Raw genomic sequence first — 21,431 nt, 5'->3', positions numbered from 1 at the left:
TCCAGAAAGCGTACATTCCTTTTCATGTAATTGAGAAAAGCTGTCTGCATAATTACAGTAAATATACACTAATTGTGAATACACTGTTGTCCATCTCTTATCAAACGAACCTATTACACATATTATTCGCAGGGTACGGAATGGCACATAGTGCTACAAATTACTGAACAATGACCTTTGTGGTTCCTCTAGGCATCCTCTGCCCACCACGATGTCAATATTGTCAATATTGTCTAACCATATCAATGTACATATTTGGCCTACATCTGATACTGCCACTGTCACACAGATACACGTTTGAAGGTGTTGCATAAGAGAGAAGGCTGTTGAAAGGGCATATTCGCTGGCAGGTAGGGTTGTTTCCGAGTGTGACGTCACATCGATGCTATATGAGATACATGATCACGATGGTCCCCGGAACACTATAACCAATGTATAATCACCGATATGTTATAACATACGCCAGGAAGACATAAGGTAACACATCATCATCAATAAATGAATTCCACCAACAGTTTAAAGATTTTCTTGGTGTTTTAAGATCCTCTGTAGGGCCGTTTAAATTACACTATGAGCAATTACCGTCTATTAAAACAGAATTCTGTAATCATCCAGGTATTATTCATGATCCTCCAATCATGCATTCTCTTTTGACCAGTACGTGGCATCGTTCGATAGTCCAACCTGAAACAATATCATACACAAATCATAATGAAATCCAGTCATGTGCGAAATGACACATAAAACAAGCTGTTTCGCTACTGCAGTCATTATCTACCATAAAACGACCTGGTTCTTTTGTTATTTAGTCGACGTTTGACCACAGCTGTAGATCCAAGCAGAGAACACTGTACAGAGTTAAGCCGCGACGGGCTCTTCAGTCAAGGACCCCAAACGCCAGAAAATAGTTTACCAACTGTGATGTTTTAAACAGAAATGACCATTTCTGAAACAAAGTAATATATGATCCAAACAATCACACAAATATTAACCATTTTTATGGTTTTCCTGATGTTCGCTATTAAAGGTCGTAACAAAGTGATTAAGTGATCCCAGAATGTTTCTTGCTTCTTTATTAGACCGTAGAAGCTTTTCGTTCCCTGACATTCCTGAACATAAAATATACTTATCTTATGAGATGTTCCGGTAAAACAATCAAGTGACGCGCAAGAAAGACATATGTATTTGGGCCTTTGCCTTTGAAGACTCCAAAAAGGTGTTGCCGTGTTAATTTATTACTGCGATGACAATCAGTATATGGCTTGAAGCTTTCAGGGTTGTCTAGCGTAAATCAACCTCCAGATTTCGTCCCGAAATAATTTAAGGTTCTAAGATGGCTTTGCTCCCTAAGGTTCCTCATTACGTAGGTTTAACCTATGCCGCGTTAAACACCTCTACACCACATTGCAAGTACCTCGATACAGTCGGAGCACGTCCTCCAGCTTTGTCAATGTCATGTTTAAGAACACACTGGATTATAAATGTCATTAAAAGATTGAAACTTTTGAACACAAAGTTGAACCTCCTTTTTTTGTAGAGGTACTCGGTGCTTGAAAGACCAGAGACCTTGTCAGTGTCTTGGTGAGGATCCTTCACTTGTTGCTACTGACGAGCAGAGGTCTATTATTGACAGGAGGTTCGCCCCTGCATCATGGTGTTATATTAACAGGTCTTCCTTGAGGCTCATTATATCTGCTAATTGTAACTCTTATCAATTTATAATTAGAGAGCAGACACGGTCAGGGTCATGAACTGCCAAGAGTCTCGATAGGCACACCAGGCATATCTCTACTAGATCAGCTGCGGAACTGGAAAATGTTGCCCATATTATACTTAACACAAACTCCACCAGAACAAGTATTTTAGCGTGACACCCTTGTCCTCTTCTGTACCACTGACACACATCGCACGGATGTCCCAGTATACATTTGTAGACACTGGGATATGTGCACATGAATGTATGCTTTAGGTTCATTGTTTCAACATTGTATAGAGTTTATTTAATATATCTAGAGAGTAATCCAAGTGAATAAGATATTGTCCGTTCTAGTTATACAGTCATGATCAGTTGCTGTCTAAGCCTTTGCGAGTAGTTTCAGTGTTCGCTCGTGTCATCATGGAGGTTCCTGGATGACATTTCCACTTCTCAGCCTGTCTGTATGTCGTCAGTCTGGCCTCCTTGGATATAGTGTCCAGTTATGTCTGCAATGTGCCTGTCGTGAGTCTGACACCCCCATGCTGTGCACTGATATGTGCGTGTGGAGATACTGACTATATATCCTCTTCGTGTGAACGCTTCTGGCCAGTAACACGAACCCTGGACATAGGTCTCTGGCAGGCGTGTCCAGTCGTGCAATGGCCGAAAGGGGTCGTTTCTTGGGCACACGAGATCATAGTTACTAGTGATAGGTTCACTTGGACAATACAGGCGCTGATCTGGAACTAGAGTTTGAAGAAGGAACCCAGTAGGGGAGATTGTGTTGGGTCGGTTACAACCAGACGCTCTTGGCCAAGATACACTGAAGTATCTCTGGAATTCCATCTCTCATAGATGAACATCCTTAAATGCAACCATTGAAGTCAGATACTTTTAGCAGGATCATTTACTCTGACTATCAGGATGACAGTTCTACCAAACAAGTAATAAACTATGGCTTTATCGTTTTATTGTAGCAGATGTAATCCCAAGTTCTTAAAAGAGATCTTGATAACATCTCTCAAATGTTTGTGTGATATATTGATGTAACTACGGTAGTTGTCTGAATCCAGTAAATCACTGACAACATCTCTCAGTGTGTTGGTCAGTTTACATAGATGATCCCTCTTGATCCCTTATGCTCACTGCGTGGTCTGGGTCTAGTGGATGTGCCTAACCCTGAGCACAACAATCCAAGATTTCAACTGGTCAGCTCTCGGGTGACCACAACTCTATATCATTCACCCCGGTGCTTCTGCTCTTCAAAAGCCCTCGTGGACACAGCTCATTGTTGATTCAGTGCTATTGAGGTGCCACTGGGAGTCTTTTATGGGAATTTATTATCAGGAAGCATTAATTAAAGATCATTGCTGGATTACACCGGCCCATAAGTGCCATTGTTTTTGCCATCTACTCCAGCTAATGGTTAGGCTTAGAGTACAATTTTCCCAGTGCTGTGTAAAAGAAAGGTCTAACGTTTATTTGAAAATGAAGAGTTTCAAGAGGACTCGTACATTGCACCTCATTCACATCCAGTTATGACAAACATAGCAAAGACATCGAGATCAGTTCATTTTTAATACACAGTTGATACATGTGCTTCTTCCAGCACTCTTCTCAGGCATTCCCGATGAACCACCTCGCATTTTTTCTTCACAAGAAAGTGATGAGGAATTTGGTTCAGTGTTACGGTGTGATGGGGATTGCTGCCAAGAAGAATCAGAAACAGGTTTCCTGTGTGGACTGTTATCCTGTGTCTGTATGACGGGACCCTGTCAGTGAGCCATCTCCCTGTCCCTGCTACCTTGACAGTCCATGAATCAGAGAGGTCAGCACCACAGTCACTATCACTTTTCAGTGTCGACTCACCCCACCTGGGGGTTATGTATGGCTAAGCAACACGTGGGAGATGAGGCGACTGTTGAAGATGGATGAAGACCTCGATTGCATAGTTACTGGACGATTTCGAGAAGGTGCCCAAGAACTTCCATAACCCCAAGTGTAATGTGGTTCTAGAGGGATGGGCAAGAGGAGTCATTATGGGTTGAACAAGTCCCAAACAAATGATCATCCTCATTTCGGTGGCAATGAAAACGGGATACCAAAAAAATGCAGTTCAATGCATGTGTTGAAAGACTGCGGTCTAAACAAGCAGTGTGGATACAAACAGGCCTTATTTTGGAGTTTGTATGGTCTGTTTGTGTAATACGGTACGGGCAGCATTTTGGACGCTTCCAAAAATTCTGACCGAAATCTCTTCCAGGAAACAAAAGGCATGCTTCAACAATTTTCTGTCAAATGACTCCTGTACCCATTTAAACGAAATGTTTACCAAAGTCATGTTTAAGATTTAATACCCTAACATCTCATTAAAATTCCAGACTCTTCGTCTGAAAAGAGTGGAAAATGATCCATATGAAAATTACCACTGCATTTACTCCCTCGCCTCGTTAGTTCCTGATTGCTTTTGGACAGTTACGTTAGCAACACATGAAATAAAACTCTGTGACTTGTCAACGAATACTGGGATGGTGTTACCTTCTTTAAATCACAGTCTCCTAAGATTTCCAATATTCAAAGGCTATTTATAATATTAAAATCAATGCATTTCTAGCTCCAAGGAGGCTGAGGAGAGTGTGTTCTAGGGCTAAAGCTGGTTAAGATTGTTGTCGGGTGTCACTTGTGGGATTAATTCCTCAAGTGGCAGGGTCAGCAGATGTCCCCAGCTGGAATTGAGATTGAAATACGATCTGGGTTGCAGATTAGGATAAGAAACACAGGTAGTATTAAATCTGGTGTAGTGTGGCCCCTGCTCTCAGCCACTCGTGAACATCACAGTGGTGTGAGAAAGGTTTATCTTGCATGGCCACCTCTCGCCCTGTGATAATAAACGTCATATTTTCTGATGGATGTGCAGGTCTTGGGTAAGTGAGGGTGACAAGGAGGGGGTATCATGTCGTCATTACGTTATGTGCATAGACAGGGTTGTTGGAAAGAGGTTAATGTGTGATTTGAGAGGTTTGGCGTGTCGCCGGTATGAACTGCCGCTAGTAACAGCATGACTTAAGTCAATGCTTATGAGGCTGAAGAGAAGAGGTACATATGCTCACCATTATATGATAATCAATAAAATGAATATAAGGTATGAACGGGTAGTAATTGCAATCATTATCTGACAGTAATAACTAACGATTATAATGATGATGATTATTCTAGTGACGATCACATTAGCTTTGAGTCTGGAAGTACTGAAATACCCAAATTAATTATTTTGTTGAAATAGTGAGGATGCACGATAGATAGCTTTGTGGCAGAATATTATTTTTCAAGTTCACATGCATAAGTATATTTTTAGTCGGTAATGTTACGGAAGCAAAATATGAATAATAGCAGGAATTAGATTGAAATGGTAGATATGGTAAGTCTGTACTAGCCTATGACAAGCATATTATTGTTCTCAGATCTCCTGCTACACATATGGTTCGTACCAGTGTAATGTAAGATCTTCTGATATATTCTTTCGGGATCGGCGCCATGAGGTATATAGACGATTTAGACTATGTGTGTGCTTGTGTCTGAAGAGTTGTCTAAACAGCTGTCACCAGTATTTTTTCTCGATGCATCATCCGTTTTCATTTGTCATATCAGCGTCACAACAAGTCGCCAAACGTCGTAAAAATGTTTCATATAACTTGACTTCGCCTTTGCAGTCTCCCCTGTCTTTGTTACATTATGCGTGGCATCCGCAGATGAAGTTCAAACGCGTTCCCTTATATACACTTTATTATCCTTGCTAACTATTCTGGATACTGACGCTTTATGATACGGATTTGATCGAAGCGATTGCGTTTGAAGCGATTGCGTTTGAAGCGATCGCTAGTATTCATCAGCAAGAAATGTTCTGTAAAAGATCAGAAAAATATATACATAAATGAAAAAAACCCAATGAAATGTAATGTTACTATGAATAAATAGATATTTATTGATACTGCTTAAATCCGGTTCTCATCACGCTAAAAGACATTTTCTGCTCTTTGCTGTTCCATACTGTTGTGGTATATTCTGCATGGGATGGCATCAGTTTAAAAAACATCATCCTGTACTAGCTATTGTAAATAGCATTTTTCTAAAGAGTGACAGTTATTTACGCACCAGAGCATCCAGTGCATGATATAGGGTCTTTGTTTGGTATACCGCTTTTTAATTTTTTGGTTTTCTGTGCTCATGTCAGCTATTTGTGTTTGCTTTGTGTATGTCTCCTCGTGTAATCTTTACTTTTCATCTGGCATGTTTAAATATGAGCTCTCTATCACTCAATGAATATCACATAGCCATTCGGAATGAACTGCTCCCATACTTTGTTGCTGCCCCGATGGAAGTAAACTTGATGCATGTTTTGATAAGTGACACTTTTATAAATCACCAATTTAGTTCTTGCTGTAATTATTTTCACATAACCATCTCGTGTACACTGCTTTATGATCATTTACATGCAACACAGGGATTACGATCATCAAGGAGGTAATCGTGACAGGTACATCATTCATTGCAATAAACCTTCATAGCCAATACAACCGGGTTAAATGTCAAAGGTTTAGTACACAAGTGATAGCGAAAAATGCCACCGAGAATACATCCGACCAAAATGATAAAATAAATAGAATGGTTTATGACATGTTGACTTGTATCATGATAATCGTCTAACCTTCTTTTCTTGATATATGACAAAATTGGTTGCTACTAAATAGCAAACCGGTCATAATGAAAAATAATTATCATGATTATCTGACAGTTTCAGTTAGTGTTGCAATAGGTACGGAGGAAAATGTTCTCCCCTCAACTTTAAATGCTACTCCCCCTTCTCGTTTGCGTTTGCACACCTGTCGGCAGTGTGATCAATCAGTGAGAGCCTCCTCTGCCTGTACCTGTCAGTCATACGTCGCGCTAACACTTGCAGGTAATATGCATCACTGTCACCCGAGCAGTCTTGTTGACCAGACTTGTAAATTACTTATCTGTTCTTATGACTGGCCGTGTGACTTTAGAACAACCATACTCGATTACTTTTCTTTTATGTAAATCTTTATGAAAATCAAAGAACTTTTATACACAGTTTTCTTGATACATTATACAGGAGATCATGCAGCTTCATCATTTTTATTACGATTGGAAAAATTATAACGACATGTGTTCAAGCCTGTCACATTATTTAGATAGAACCAATTGATTTTTATGCATATCTGAACTTACCAGTTTATCATATCAAATTTTTAACGCACATTTAAAAATGTTCTGACTTTTAAAAAAGTGTATATTATCATCCTGACATATGGTAATGCAGATAGTTATTACTTAGTGTCGGCGTCTCATTTAAAATCTTTTGGATTAAGTAAGATTGAAAATTCACTGTGCATAGGTTTAAGTTTATTGTAACATTTAGATGAAAATAACACCGCATATTAATCACAGGCATCTGCCGTAACACGTAGGAATAGCGCTTCTTTCCTCGGGACATTATTTAACGCCTTCAGTGAAGAATGTACGTCGCCATTTTCAAGTGATGTAAGTCCGATTAGGAATAATGTTTTAAATCCTTCATCCTAAAATCCTTAAGTCAGCGTCAGAACATTTCGTTCGAAACTTTGATAAATAAGATAGGTATTATTCATATGGCCATTTCTTAAGATCTTAGGATATGATTGACCAATTTGCCTAAGCATTGCTGTGTACAGTGTTCCTTTACTTTAGTTTGACGGAAATCTGATTTGTGTTCAATTTTCGACCTACGTGTGTTAGTTTGGGTTTGTGAGCGCCAGATATATAATTAGAATCACCAATAAGTTGATCGTGCCTATCATATAAAGCAGTCACCAAAATTACATCTGAAATGGGGTTATAAACAAACAAAACAACACTAAACAACGTTGTTATTGAGCAAGTGTGGGCGAAAATATATTGTCACAGTAGAAGCGTACTGTTTCCAGTTCGTTTTGTAGAATATACGGAGCCGGTCGAAAATATATCGAGTTATCTACAGTTCGAGGCAAGCATGACTGCTAACATCAACCTGGATTTGTCCCGGACAAGCATCTCTTTTATATATATCGATACACACACACACACACACACACACACACACACACACACACACACACACACACACACACACACACACACACACACACACACACACACGTGTGTGTGTGTGTGTGTGTGTGTGTGTGTATCGACTAAAAGTAGTAAACGTATATTATATTTTTATAACAAGCTGACAATCATTATCAATTGAAATTATACGGACATATATGTTAAAGCAGGACATGTATATTAAAACAAACTCCTACGCTACCATATTTCTCATAACAAGTGATCAGAGCTTTATCAGACTCTCTCTCTCTCTCTCATATATATATATATGTGTTTCTCTGTGTGTGTGCGTGCGTGCGTGCGTGCGTGCGTGTGTGTGTGTGACACATGCCCGCATCGTAATGTAATAACAATACACTGAAACAGTATGAAGCATTTTCAAATAGCACTCTGGCATGGTCTTTCACTATACGATCTTATTACATTACTCAAGTAATGTGGCCGACGACTGTTTTCCGTTAATACCGTCTATTTGACATCGACGGCAATTATCTAATTACATTTTGTCCAAACCTCATTCATTTTATTTAAAGGGAGACAACTCCATCTGAAATGCCGACATACCGCTAATCAGGAGTCTTCCGGGAACAATGGAAGGGTTTTTCAATGTTAGGATATGGAATAGTGCATGAAATGTATACTCCCCGTGAATAGCTATGAACCATTCAACTTATAAATCGGTATGACGTCGATTTATCTTAGACGTTTTTGCACAATTTGTTGCGGTAGATGATATTACTGTTCACCGCGGAATGGATAGCTTCACAGTGGAGGAAAATCAATTGAATACGTGCAGCAAGTTTCAGGATATCACGTTTTAATCTTTCTAAGCAGTTCGTCCATTGATCGATATGATTCTGTCTGAAATATGCTTCATCTGTTATGTTCATTTAACACATGTGAGGAAAGATGAAGATTTCCTCTTGTTTCACAAACATGTATATGTTTTCGAACTGTCAAAAAAGCAACACTTTTTTAAATTACAGATGTTATAGATACCTGTGACTAGGGGCAGAGTTAATCCGATCAGCGGTGTAAAGACGATCTTCAATGCGCTTTTTAAAAGAAGAGTATACAGCAGAGATGATGATATCAATTCCTTAATGATTTTAAGCTTTATGTTAAAAATATGTGGTACAAGGAAAAGGAAAAACAATATTTCATAGAGGCTAAAACATGATACAAAAAAAAAAACAAGTGGTCATTCGATGTTAACACATCTAAGCTGTTATTTTCAGTCTTTTGATGACGTTTGAAATATTTGGCCAGCTACATTTTGACCAAGTGTATACCTGCTTTATGGGGCTGCAGAGTTCCTATTGGTTTGATTTTTCTGTGGGCTATCTTTGTCCACCTGATATTCTTGACTGATATTTCAGAGAGGTCTGTTTCGTGTTTCGGTATCATGGTCTGTTGTATATGATGGAACCTGGCTGTAAATTGTGCTGTGAAAGCCAACATTCACCTGTTTATATAATCAAGCAGTGATAGCGATGCCAGGAATGATATAATCCATATATATTGCTGTACGGTAGTATTTGCTCCAGTGTACTTGTGCATGTTGGACATTGTGCGGCGTTGGGGTAGCCTAGCAGATAAAGCATTAGCTCGTGTGGTTCGATTTCCCTCATGGGTACAATGTGTGAAGCCAATTTCTAGTGTTCCCATTGTTATCAATACACATAACTGTTCAGAACAAATGATGTTCCCTTCAACAGAGAAGGTACACTGTTTTCATCTGACACTTCGGTTTCATCAGCTGAACTGCACAAAGGACGTCTTTCTTAATATCTTAAAGAGAAATATTAATTCATCCTTGTAAATCATGTCAAGATAACCACGAACCATAATTTGATTGAAGTTCACTGTTTTATACAATCATGTAAATAGACTCCGACACGATGTACATTGCATTATGAAATACACAAGAGGATCAGCTGATAAATTTCTCGCACAGCTCTTCAACATTGATTATGGCATTCGGTATCCCTCGGCCCCAACAGACAAGGAAAGCATGTGAAACACACTGATAGTCTCCGTGTGATTGAGTATGGCACTAAAGAAAGTTCTCTCACGGGTAATAATGCAGGATTAATTATCACAAATGGCTTAGATTCAAATCCATGCTCTGTGATGTTTATGTGTTTAACGGGGCGACCGATACTGACACAATCCAGGTTTTCGGTTTTTACGAAAGATGCGATTGTAGGTTGACTTGAGACCATGGAAAATGATTTATACCTTGCTGTAATTGGATATCTTAAATGGATTAATATATTACACAAGAAGATAAAGTGGAAAATAATTAAAAGGAACTTGATTTGAAAGATTCGTTTAAGAGGTTACTCCTTTGTCGATTTCTTTTCAAAAATCTTCCCGCACTTGTCATGAGCTTGTGGTCAGGTTCCATTACGTTTATAAGCGAGAGGCAAATTGATCGGGCATTGATTGCTACTGATAGGGCAACATAATTTAATCTTTAGATTGCTTCATTGTCCAAAGTTTAACCATTATCATAAAATGCGAACTACAATGACAGCCTTTACAATATAGTGAATCATCTGTGCAAATGATAATTACACGTAGACAGTTTCAAAAATCGATTTCTAAGAATATCTTACACCTGACTCAGTTCATTATACACCAGTTAAACTCAGAGCTATTTGATAATAATCTTGTTAAAGTAAGCAACGATGCTGATATCGGATTCACGAAGGGAGATGGGAGGAGCTTCGAATGGGCGGAGCTTGTGATGTAGTTTGATCTATGCGAAGAACAAGGAGAACGAGGTACATCTGAAAACGTTTTGTTTTTTGTGAAGTTTATGAGTTTGGATTTAGTGAAATAATTTTCGTAAGAAAGTTATAATAAAGAACAATAAAAATCTTCTCAGTGTCACAATACCAGATACTTTCGGAACGACAGACTGATTCTCATTATTCATAAACATATATAATTAACCAATTAACTTAATTTAATAATACTGGTTCTGAACTCAAGGAGGGTTTTCTGTCAAAAGAAGTCATTCCATACCATTCCACGCGGATCGTGTTCGTTTCATTCTTGCAGTCATTGACATAATAACTGTCATCGTCAATTTAACACACACGACTTTACACGTGCATGACAGACGCTGTGTGTGCTCTTTATTGACGCCCGTGTGTTAGTTGAAATGAGCCTTCGTAGTAAGTTACATGAATAAAGCTTACCTTCTTGTCAGAGATAGCAAATGATTTATGTAAAGTCAAATCGATATCATAATTGTCACCAGCCACAATTTTAAAGAGATTTCGAATCTCTAAAGAACACGTAACTCCTCTACTCGCCAAATGGAAAGTTCTCTCAACAGTCTGAGTTGACATTCATTCAGTAATGTTCGTCGTAAAACCGTCACAGGGTATTCGTGTTATGTATTACAAAATTGTAATTTTTACACATGATAAATTGATGGTGATTTATTACCTTATGCAAGATGCCACAACAAATCACGTGACCTTCATTTCCCGACATCCCCTGGTGTATGTTTAACTTGCCAATCAGGAAAGACCCAACCACAAAACACACTCTCTAGTGTGCCAACGACGACTCAACCCTCTCATTTTCGCTTCACTTCGACTTTTTCAACGTTATCGATATTTGTAAATTACAAATTTCAGAAAATGCGCGTTTATTGTCTGTGTGTTGCTTATAAGTGATACTTCTCGTATCGAATTTCATAGTTTCGTTCCCGCTCAGACCGGGTGGCGCCTGAATATGTAATTAGCAGAGAGTTGGCTTCAGCGGGCCTTCAACCAATCTGTATGTCTCGCTGCAACTGTACAGTATTTCTGAATTTCTCATTCCCTAGGCTGTTATATTTAAAAGAAGCATTACAAATAATCATTTGTATCGAATGACAGTCTCTCGTTATTTCATTTGAAACCATGCGTGTTTATGATGCGCGTAAATATAACGATATTCATGTGGTTTTTTTACAACAATATTGATCAAATTCCATGTATTGCATGTTAAAAAATTAAGATTACTGTATAATTTGTAAGTTCGGTACTCTGTGTCTATGGTTGGTATGGCATTTTCCACTGTCAAGGACCACGTTTCGTTTTCTGAAATCAGACAAAGAAATGACTTCATTTAACGAAATAACCCGTTGTTGTGAAATGTCGTGGAGATTAAATTAAAAATATACATGTCAGATGTGCTGACTGCATGTGTGTTTTAAAGAATTGAAAAACAATGGAGTTGTTTGTGAAGCATTAAGATTAATGTTTCTGTTTTCAACCCCTGAATATGAATTCATATTAACAGAGAGTACATCGCAAATACCGTATTTATTATTAAATTATCAAATAACTAGCCATTTTAAATTGCTGACTTTGAAGATAGTTATATGACAATGTATTTTTCCATATTCATGACATTATTTTTAAACTGCTGTGAGCAAATTCGTTCAAAGCGTTACTGATACACCAATAGATGTTTATCAGATATGCTTGGATTCCCTTAGCAGTGACATTCTATCACCAAAATTAAACTTATGGACTCTTAATTGTGAACTTTGATTTGGCGTATTCACTTTTCACTCTTTGGAGACGAGATAATTAAGTATGAGTCAGACTGAATAAGGGCAATTCCACATCAAAAATAGTTTGCATTTCTCCTTTAATACACCAAGCAAGCACTGTCTTGAGAAGACAGCCATTTAGAAGTAATGAGACCGACTTTACATTTGTTAAATTTACATGCAATCGGATTTAAAACATTTTGTTAATTTATTTTTGAATTGAACATACGGTCTTGTTACTAAAACAGAAAGGCAAAAATATTTATTCTTAAATCTCCTCTTATAAAGGAAATAGAAAACAGCATAAACATTTTTAACACGATAACAATGATTTATCACCTGTCCTTCAGCTTTCGTTCCATGGTCTTTAAAAACGAGGGTTCAGTGTCCTCACTTTACATATATATTTGTTTTAAATATACAGATTAACCACATTGCTGCTAACACAATCATAGACAAACACCATCTGCTAACGAACACATTTTCTGTGCTACCATACTACGATTATATCTCAAATAAGTCATTCAGATAATATCAAATGCCTTCTTACTCAGCAAGGTTGCATTTTTAAACACGTTCCACCCTCTGGGGAAATACACCGAAGCCATGTGGGTTAAAGGCTAATTTAACAAGCGATGTTTTGACATGACTTATATTGTCTACATCATCTTATTTAAGCACCTCCCTCCACAAAGTCCCTCCGGGCGAAAGCTCTTTACCGATCTTTCATATAAACTGTTTCTATAAACGTATTTATGATACCAGAAAACAACATATTCTATCACAAAACCTGTGATATATACCAAGATGGGATTTACTTTCCTGTTGACTAACGCGATTTTATACAGATAAAATGCCGTTCGTATTTGACAGTGACATGGAAATTGTTAAGCTGGAATAGCCACTAATGACATTAGTCGTCTTACATTCTGAAAACAAGCTTTCTCTTTTTATGTCAATCAGTATATCAGTAATTTGTTAACAATCTGTATTGTACTCATGTTCATCGGTTTATTCACCTGTTGGCAGTGACTAGGTGCGATATGGTCTGTTTTTAAATTCATTGTTAATGTACATATGCAACCATTCTGTTGCAGACAATATGACGTTCCTCGCTGTCTAACAGGTTATAAAACTAAAATATTGACATGTTTTTTTCAGCTTTGTATATATTTGCATAATTTTTACATTATATTTTCGCTCTATTTCAGTCTCAAGAGTGCCTGTGAAGGGTATGTATGCCGCCTGAAAAAACAATCTGAAACATATAACCTGTAGAGAAGCGTTATACAGTGAAACCGTAAGTCCGTATGACGTGCATAGGTATTTAAAGATCGACAAAATCGGAACCGTGTCCCATCGTTGAAAATTTCAATATTCTTGGACGTGAGAATGGTCAAACGTTTATCAAGACTTAAGTTATAAATCCGCAATAAACGTCTATCTCGGACTGATATATGTACGTCCATGCGAATCATGAAATGTGCAATAAAATGTATAGAGTTCTGTCCTTTGTTGTCGATTGTTTTACACTGGTGGAGAAATTCTGCGTTATCATTGTAGTACGAATTAAACCTGACATGGCTTGCGGCAATTTATTACCAGTGTACATCTAATTTTCATGATTTACGTGTCGAAAGAAGGATATTTAGCCTCGACTAGGTTCTGATAAAATGACAAGGCGGAACCCTACTGTGAGAGCGACTAATCTTTAAAGTATACCTCGTCCAAATCCTCACCCGACGTACACCATTACCCTCCCCCAGTGTCAATCGGGGCAAGAAAAAACAGTCTAACGGAATTGGTGATTTATGCTTCTGATCGGACGTACAATAGAACCATGATCGGCTGCAATATATTTTGAATTTTGACATGAGTGGACATTATATATGTCAGTCTCAAGTGTCCGGCCTTCAAAACTACGTTTTTGTGACGCGAGGGGTAGGACAGGGTAGGGGTGGGGGTTGAACGCGTTTTGACAATACCCCTGGAACCAGAGCCTCCGTCTTCCACGTCACTGGCTGAGCCTTCCCCGACCGTCTTTGAAATTGCCCCTTTTTTGTCGTCTAAAATAACGCCCCTACCCTCCTCTCCTTCACCCCACACTCAGCCTCTATTGTTCAGCGACTATGATTCTGTTTATTGACCACGTCCGTCCGGAATGGTATTGTCCACTGTAGTGTGAAACCCTGTCCAAGCACTCCTGGTTTATCTAACATCCATCTAAAACAAAACCATTTCCTGAAATTCTCCTTGTCACTTATAACAGGGTATCAAATCCCTGTCTACTCCACACCCCCTTGTTCTGTAGCTCCTCCCTGTCCTACGTCTTCACGTGGTACCAACATTTGAAAGGACCACTTCCCTATAGCTGAAAACTCTTCTAACTCACAAGATACTTATTTGACCACATCACCCGATACGACAGACTGAGTTCATACCATTCTTCTCCTTTTTTACTTCTTCCTCTAATTTAGGTCCACCCTTCAATTATATACGTACTTCCGTTGGGTTATAATTCGTTACATTACAGAACACCAATTCTATCACGACTGTTATTACTTTTTACCCGATTGTAATCACCTAGTAATGATGTGACCAATGACTTTCAGTCAGCCATTCATGTAATTTGAACCGCTATTTTCACTTTCCAAAGCAATGTGTTTCGCCAAACAAAGAAGACAGTGTATTTTATATATACCATATATGGTTTCTACCTCAAAGATTTACACATTTCTTATTCTGCATTTATTTGTTGTTATCAAACTTAGTCCGAATGCAGTGTATAATGAACTACAATTGATCCAAACGGTAGGTAAGGTGATGAAATATTTCATAGTAACAAATCCCCAGAAACAATCGTTGCGTATTCCACTATAAATCAACTACAATCAATCATATTTCCTATCCAGCTTCACAATCCTCTTTCGTGAAATATGACTCTTCTTGCCTGACTCCCAAAATGCTTCCACTTCATCTACCAGAAACTTGTCAACAGACACCCACAAACCCCTACCCTTCCAACACGTTTCACATGGGCTCAGTTTCTGACGTGTCGAACACTATTTCTCACGGACTCTTCCAAGTAAATTTTGTTACCGAATCAGTCTTCCGTGAAATAATGACACTAGTCATAATTGTCATTTCAGAATCAACTAATCAACTTTAAACGTTACGAACACAGAAAAAAATCATTTGTCGAGTAACAATTAGATATGTCAGAGATAGGCGTTGGGAAGTTAAGTCCTTCACTCTTCGAGAGATTAGAGGTGATGGGCGTTTTGCTCCTAGGGTTGATGTAGTGGTTTGTTATGTTAATTGTCCGAGTATTCAAACGGAAATATGAAGTGATTATGGCCATTGACCTGAAAGCCGTATAACGCAAATCGTGTCCCGAAGTACATAACAAACATTGTATGTTCACGAACTTTGTGTATGTGGATCATTAAAAAATCTAACTTTCATAAAGTCAGTCTTATCAGTTAGAATGATCCTATTGTCAGAACAACTGATGTATTCGAGTACCATCTTATGTATGGATACGACACATCATAATTAAATGCTCATGCAAACATTATTTTGTATAGGAAATGACTCTTTAGTCACATTAGAGGCAGCTTCATGAATATAACACACATCTCAAAGAATTTAACTTTCAACTCACATTTAAAACACGAATGAAAACTAAAATGGTCGTTTTATTGGTTTGGCGCTCCCAAAATTTACATGTTGAGTCAATGATAAGTCCGTTCCAAACATTGAAGCAAACGCAACTCCTTTGATAGCATCAACCCACTCAAAAAGCCGCTCCCACAGGAATTTTGTATCTGAAAACACACCATCTGAAAACCAATGTCATTTATACATGATCTAACCTACCTGAGGGTGATAGGGATCTGTACAACATACAGTTTTCCACCTTGGTCATATTGCATTTAGCTCGCCTGTACCTACATTAACACATTTTAGCAACACATGCTGATGCAGGAAGCTTCGATGTTAATTTACAGGTTGTTTGACCCTCGAGATTAATTAGACATTTGGTCATCTTTACGAATATCACCAATTCTTTGAAGGGCATTTAGAAGTGGAATACATAAGAAAAGAAAACCAAGAATTATGGATGTCATAATTCTTTACTGTGAATAACACGACGTTTCGGAGTGTATGCTTGCTCCTTCATCATGTGAATAATACCAAGGTATTCTGCTCAACTAGGCACCACTACATGTCAGACAACACGAGGACTACACACAGTATATTGTCGAGAAATCGATCTTACCGTAACCAAATAAGTGTGTACGCAAACCGCTTTAGGATTCCACTTTTTAACGTAATTTTACGTTATGAGCCGCATGAAGAGAATGTTGATGTTTTTACTTACAATTCGATAAAAAAAAGGATTCCTAAGCATTGTCATACGCTGTAGTCGTTCAGGATAGATAATTGTAAAAATTACCAGAATTCGTTATGTAAGAAAGGTGTTATCGATTTTCAAAACTTGGCTAGAAACGTAAAGCGTTCTGGTTTGCCTTTCTTTAAAGACAAATGACAGGAAAATACAACTAAATACTAATGAGTCACTATCGGTTCGTTTTAACGGAAGAAGTTTTATTTCCAACTTCTCGGTTTTTCCTCCCAAAACTCGGTGATTGGTAAGTTTAGTCACCCGTACTTGTATTTATTCTGCGTATAACATGTGACATAGCCATTAATATTGTAAAGTTAGTTTTTGAAAACTCAGGCAAAATGCAATTTTGGAGTTATTTCCCTTTGACCATGGACATTTTATAAATTTAATTTTAAATTAAATTTTCAAATAATGTTCATATTTAAACAAATATTGTAAAATTCATGTTAAAATTTTAAAAGTTAGAATTTTGCTCTAGAAATTGGGAAGATGGTCTTTGAACACAGGCGACTTCATAAATGAGAAACAATTAGCATTCATGTGAAGAAATAATCTTGTTCAAACTTTAGTCTCATCAGAAAGAAATATACCAAAAATATACAAACAAAGTAGTAACTGATCTTACGTGATTAAGCAAAATCTAAAAATCAACAAAACAGTTAATCGTAGACAGATTGACACGTCAGGAGTCGAACATAAAGTAACCAATTGGTACGAAGATGCGCCTCGAAACAAAGGCGTGTCTTTGGTTGGGTTACTTCCCTTAGACCTCTGCAACCGAAGCGAGATTAATTCTTGAATTGTTGAACAAAAAGCATAAATATGAAAATTACCAATGACTGACACCTGATACTTGATCTACATCATCAAAGAGAAACGTTGAAAGTTTGAAGTTTGAAGAGATTGAGCAGAAACTGCCAAGAACTCTCATCGGTCATCCGAGGGTTATGTTGCATCAATGTCTACCAAATAGACTACACATTATTTCTGACAACTCTACAAAATACACACATCTAGGGTCCGAAATATATTCACTTCTAACCCATACTTCCTTCAAACCTGTATACAAACGCCACAGAGAACAATCAGGAAATCCAAAATGTTTAACCAAGGGAAGTAATCTATTTTGATACCAAAACTTGATTTCATAATCCAAAAATTCGGGTTCGAATCCATTGTTTGCCTGCGAATATATTTTTTATCTATTCCGACTTTTCAGAATGGTATTTGGTAAGGTAATATGTTTTGCAGAGTACAGTATAAAATAATCCACATTATCGAATAAATCAGATTTGTTTGTGGATCGTTATTTTGACCCTCCCTATCGAGTGTAGACGCAAACGAAATGACAATCTCCTCCTTCATAAGTGCTTGGTGCAATGACATAAGAACACATACCAGGCTCCCCAATCCCAATTTTACTGTTGCAATGTTTAAACGTTTAGTTTCAACCACAATCAAGGATCTACATTGTCATTTTTGGGAAAGGAATTCATATGGGAATTCAAATTGTCCCGCCAAGGAACTTTCGACCAATAGATGCTTCTCTATAGCGAGATCGCATGAACCCCATGGAATGAACCTTCAAGCACAGGTTACCACATAACAACACGTTTTAGATGACTTCAAGAATAGATTTAAGAATTATTTTATAGTGTAATGAATTATAAAGGAATGAGACAGTTTGTCCAAATGAGCAGGACTTATGCAATGTGAGTCATCGATATTAAAAAGCCAACTGCAAGTTTCAATACAGTCGTGAACGCGAATCGCCCATCAACCTGCAAGGATGTCAAATACATGGATACACACTTAGGAGAAATTTATTCTTCGGCCCTCTTTTGAAAAATCTATTTTATTTTCAATATTGACAACTAGGTCACGTTTATACACGTGCATTCGTGTTACCAATATGTCACCAACAGCTGCGTATAGCCATCACGGAAGTCATGGCATGTCGTATGACATGTTCTGCCAAAAACGTCTGTTAATGTTGAACACTAACAGAATGTGCGTGAAAAAAAACTAAATCAGAAGCACGAAGAGTTCAGCTGGTATGAACCAATTTTAAGACCAAGAGATACATGCAGAGTTCACACAACACGAATCCACCAAAGAACAAATATTTCAACCACTTAAAGCTTTGTATTTATTAACACGAAGATGAATTTCAGATGTAACGAGCTGATGTTATGAGTTCCTTTGAGCCATTGTAGCTCGTGTTGGCTGTATTCCACCAAAACCTGATATTCCTGGATAAGGTCTACATATTGTCCACGAAGAATCATGAAACGTGTCCAGTTGTGAGGTACACACATCAGCTACAACAATTAACGTCTTTTTGTTGTTGTAAAATGCAAATTTGCCTTGCTTGACGTAAACATTTATGGAGCATCTCCTAAAATACGGTACTGACAAATGACAAAACGCCAACAGTTCTGACAAGACATACGGTTTAACTCCCTGACCCAGTCCCAGACGGACCTATAATTACATTCCGGGTCTGCCGCAAGGTTACAGAGCTAAGAGGTATGAAAGAAACTAATACGGCTTGATCTGAGTTCAGAGTCCTGGACACTGCTATGCAGTCTCTCCCCGCTTGTTTATCGTCATGTACTACTGTTGGGAATCCACCATCTTAGGAAGTTTAAAGGATATCTGATATATCCAATAGCTTCCCTAGTGTTCTGTCAGCATTTCCCGTAGGAAATGTAGCTCTCGTTCGATAAACGGACCTCCCCTCTTAATTCCATTAGTTTTACTAGCAAGCGTAACTTTCATGAGAAACAAGGGCAAGAGGAGAGCGAGACGTGGTTCTTCTCTCAGTCCTTTCAAGAGCTGGACAAGTTTGAATCTTGATGTGAAGGGATCCTCAAGCTAAAGTAGAGCACCGGAAGAGTGGAGAAAGACCGAGCTGGTCACGCAAACAGCCGAGAGGGACGTTGATGATGGTGGTCAGTCTGTTGATCCTTTGTGTGTCCGAATCTGGCTATTTTCCATTAGGTGTATATTGTGGAGTGACGTCTTCAAGGGCGACTCCTTAACGCACGAACAACACGTTGGTCGTGTCTTCTGACCAATTCCCTTACAAGGAGACCAAAACACTTACACTAAAGCAAACAATAGTTCTGGTTCCAAGTTTCCTTCTGTCTAATTGATTAAATTAGCTCCAGTTCGTTATTATGACGTTTAAAGCACGTTGGGCGCTCCGTCAAAATAGAAACTGTAAATACAGGCCGATTTGGACATGGTTACCATGATTAAAACGAGGCAAATATGGTTTGTCAAATTACCATGGAGTTCAACGACCAAAGTTAAATGTTCATTGAATGTTAAAAGGATATTGTCTGAGTGAAGTAAGATTTATTGTTATCTAGAGCAGATCCGCATTAGCAAGAAGAGAAGTGTCACAAAACAGAAAGAAACTTAAAGTATTTATTTTGAATGCATGTGTCAGCCGTCTGACATAAGATGCCACATATGTCAAGACGTCTAAGGCATTGCAATCCGCTTCTGACTTTCTGTTGTGTTCCTGAGTTCGAATCCAAGATTGTTCATAAGTGTGATGATGGTTTGATAGCACCACATTCAGCATTTCGGACATGTCCTGATGTACTGTTCCTAGCACATACACACAGAACACACACTCACATAACATCCACATCCCATATGAAATTCCGTTACTGAAGAAGGTAAAGGAATAAAGTTTATACAACATAAACCTGGTTACGTGAACGACAATCTTACATTTAATAGCCCTCATAACCCCACAGGCTGTTTGTGGCACAAGATGACATTCACCGACTGGAGTGTTACAAGCCATAACGTTTGACAAGCCTTCAAGGTTGGAATATTTCCACCTAAAACTCTGGCAATTCCGTTCTGATGCTGTTTTGTTTTTTTAGCTTAGCATACTTTCTGTCATACAAGTCTGCTTCTGGTGGTCAAAGGGGCGGTAGTCTCGCGGCCAAAGCGTTCCTTCGTCACACCGGAGACCTGGACCGGAGTCTCACACCAGTACAATATGTGAAGTCCATTTCCAAGGTGATGTTGCTGGAATGTTGCTAAAAGTGGCGTAAAACTAGATTCACTCACTCATACTGAAGGTTAAAACATGTTGTGATGCTTCGTGAACGAATCATCCAAACTGACAAATATAAGAACTGCATTGCTTACAACATAAACCTCCACGCAAACTGATAATTATGTTATGTTGTGACCAAAGGTTATTGTGTTAGTATGTTCATTGATATTTACACGAAGATACAATGAAGATCGATACAACAAATGAGGTTTAACTTGATCAAATATCATTTTATGATCTATTTACAAAATAATGTCAGTCTTTACAGCGTGTTCGCCTGGTAAGACAGAATCGATGTTGTGATTGTGTTGCACGGGGAGGCATCATATTTGAATTGAAACAGTCAAGGTCATCGTACCGTACCCTGACTTCTGTTATTGTCTGATGGAAAAGCCCCCAAAAGTGTGACCCTAACTACCAGATAGGTTTTAGTTAAGCATTTTTATTTCTCTCAAAGCACAATTCACATATTAGGACAGAATCCTCAGGGAGTGCTGGAGTCCACTAAAGGCATGTCGAGCTCCAGAATTTT

The 21,431-nt window shown here is 38.2% G+C and overlaps 1 long non-coding RNA gene across 1 annotated transcript in view; it reads left to right on the top strand.

Moving 5' to 3' along the window:
• The window catches only part of LOC137284366 (uncharacterized), a 44,287-nt gene extending 30,377 nt beyond the window's left edge, over positions 1-13,910 (top strand). Inside the window, exon 3 of the long non-coding RNA XR_010956894.1 lies at positions 13,616-13,910. This is a non-coding gene — a long non-coding RNA (uncharacterized lncRNA). The remainder of the gene's footprint in view (positions 1-13,615) is intronic.
• Positions 13,911-21,431: the final 7,521 nt, after the last annotated feature.

This window comes from Haliotis asinina, chromosome 5, assembly GCF_037392515.1.
Source record: "Haliotis asinina isolate JCU_RB_2024 chromosome 5, JCU_Hal_asi_v2, whole genome shotgun sequence".
Lineage (NCBI taxonomy): Eukaryota > Metazoa > Mollusca > Gastropoda > Lepetellida > Haliotidae > Haliotis > Haliotis asinina.
Note: the sequence above shows the minus strand (reverse complement) of the source record. Positions and strands in the feature narration are given on the sequence as shown.